The sequence below is a fragment of the Mustela putorius genome, unplaced genomic scaffold (genome assembly GCF_011764305.1).
Source record: "Mustela putorius furo isolate JIRA1106 unplaced genomic scaffold, ASM1176430v1.1 tig00000056_pilon_pilon_pilon, whole genome shotgun sequence".
Taxonomy (NCBI): domain Eukaryota; kingdom Metazoa; phylum Chordata; class Mammalia; order Carnivora; family Mustelidae; genus Mustela; species Mustela putorius.
Window position 1 is genome coordinate 6,097,484 of NW_025421263.1, and position 2,789 is coordinate 6,100,272.

Consider the following 2,789-nt stretch of genomic DNA (forward strand, 5'->3'; position numbering starts at 1 on the left):
GTATTGCTGCTCTTCTTCTCTTAGATCTCCTGTTGGATATAGGTGTTCAGAATGGTTTGATAAACTATCTTGCTGATTTCCTGCTACCTGATGTAATCTCAGTCTGCTACTTCTCTGCCATCTTCCTAAGTTTTGACCCTTATAGTAATTTTTTATTGAGATATAATTAATTTAAAATTTAAGATGGAGGGGAAAAAAAACCTTTCTGTAGAAAATGACAAAAACCAATACTGTGTGTGTGGTGGGTGGATATTATGATATAATTATAAAAAGTAAAATAATTCTTCCCCAAAACAGGATATGTGGAAGCCAAGTATTTTTTAAGACTAAGTGTTCACAGCAGGATTATGTGATACAAACCACATGTATTTTGATTTAACCAAGCAAGTTAGTCAAATTAATCCTACTGATCAGTGGAGTGTCAGATGTCACAGCGAGTCATAACCTTCTTTTAACAGTTTCTAGGACATCCAGTTTCTAAAATAAAAACAAACAAAACTTTCTTATAATATATCTTCCCCCACTAAATAATTCAGATTCAAGTAAATAAGTAGATATATTTTCATAAAATTTGAATATGATACTCAAAATGTTTAAAGGTATTTTGAAAAGATAGTGTCATAAAGAACTAAAATACCAGAATTTTCTTTCAGAGAAAGACTCAGTGGGTTTTTCTAGGCTGTGGTTTCCTAAATGATATCACTGTGATTAATAAATATTTTAAAACATTATGTTTAAATATGCATTTAAAAATAGTGCGCTCAAATGTTTAAAAACGAAGTACCGAAATTATATGTCCCAAAGTATTTTTAGGGGGGAATCTAAAGGTCCTTATCTGTGACATTTGCACATTTATGTTACTGAATTTTATGGTCAGCATTTATGTATATGTTAAAATTCAAACTAAGAAGTCAGACAGTGGGCGCCTGGGTGGCTCAGTGGGTTAAACCGCTGCCTTGGGCTCAGGTCATGATCTCAGGGTCCTGGGATCGAGTCCCACATCGGGCTCTCTGCTCAGCAGGGAGCCTGCTTCCCTCTCTCTCTCTGCCTGCCTCTCTGTCTACTTGTGATTTCTGTCAAATAAATAAATAAAATCTTTAAAAAAAAAAAAAAAAAAAAGAAGTCAGACAGCTTGATGGCTATTGATCCGTAAGCTCTGCTTCCATGGCTATGAATACAGAAATACTGAAAATGACTGCTCTGATTGAATCAAAGGTAAAGTTTTATTTGTTTAACAAACAAATTAGTTTATGGCTAAACAAACAAAATGAGTTTATGGCTAAACTCTTATTTCTTTCATTTTTTATTTGGGGGTGCCTGTATATATGTTTCTACTTTGATGGAAAAACCAATTAAAAATAGTGAAATTTGGGGCACCTGGGTGGCTCAGTGGGTTAAAGCCTCTGCCTTCGGCTCAGGTCATGATCCCAGGGTCCTGGGATCCAGCCCCACATCAGCGGTGAGCCTGATCCCACCCCCACCCCCGCTTTTTTTGGGGGGGAGGGTGGCTGTCGGGCAGCAGATTTTATTGGGAGAGGCTAGCTCAGGAACTGGGTGCCACCGAGGCTTCGGAGTCTTGGGCCGCAGCAGCAGCCAGTACAGCAGCTCGTGCCTCCTTCTTCTGTCTTTGTTTCTCCTCCTTGAGGCGTTTGCGCTGCTGCTTCTCCAGGTCCTGCAGCAACTCCTGGAAGCGGACACTCCTCGGGTCCACATGGTAGCCCAGGCCTTCCTGGGCCTCAGCCTGCAGTCGGGCCCGCCGCTCCTTGTCAGCCTGCTCCTTTTCCCTGCGCTCCTGCTGCTGCCGCAGCCAGTTCTCAATCATCTGTGGCATCTTGGCCATTCTCTTTGCAATGAGCTGCTCCCTGGCCTAGCGCTTCTGCTCCTCCGCCAGCTGCTGCACCCACAGCGACTCCTGCATGGCTGCTCTGTCAAATAAATAAATAAAAAGTCTTTTAAAAATAGTGAAATTTTTCTGCATTACCAGAAGTATCGCTATTACATGACATTTGGTTGAACCATAATACCATATAATTTCTGCTTTTATTTATTAGCGAACTTATTCAACAACAATTAAATAAGTACCTACTACTTGCAAGGTAATGAGCTGTGGATTTACTATAAGGAAGAAATAACTCCAGCCTTCATGGAAGATTTTCACATTTCTGATATGATTTACTCTTTTTGTTCATGCCTATTGCTATATCTGTGATGATTAATAATTAGCTGCTCTTATAAAATCAAGGTTATTCTTTACCCTTACCATTAGTTCAACTAGTATCACTTCAGCCTAGTAAATTCAGGTAAAACAGCAAAATGGACATTCATTCTTAGAATTATATTATTATTTTTATAATTCTGTGACACTTTCATACTTTAAACTATTCCTGCTTATTTTCCTCCCACTTATGATGCCCTCGGGAAATAGATTTTCAACATCTGAAGCTCATTGAGTTTACATTCTTCCTCAAGGGAATTTATAAATTTTTCTAAATTTTCTTCCACCAAAGTTTCTGGATAAATATGTAAAAAGAAAAGAGTGTGCTGTAGCTAAATAATGTGGGGAAGCAAAGTACTGACTCCCCTTAACCAGATACATTTCTTGTAGAAGTCTCCATACCCTTTAACATGCTAATGTGTATTGAGACTTCAGAAAGTGTATAGAATATATTATTTCATCAAGTTGTTTGGCTTCGGAAGCCGTTATTCAAGGTCTTACAAGGGCTAGATTTCTGAGAAATACATTTGAGGGGAAAAAATGGGTTAATGCTGGCACTTAGAAAAATGATGAG

At 38.5% G+C, this 2,789-nt stretch overlaps 1 pseudogene; it reads right to left on the reverse strand.

Moving 5' to 3' along the window:
• Positions 1 to 1,506: 1,506 nt before the first annotated feature.
• LOC101693638 lies at positions 1,507 to 1,918 on the reverse strand (annotated as a pseudogene).
• Between the last annotated feature and the right edge of the window lie 871 nt (positions 1,919 to 2,789).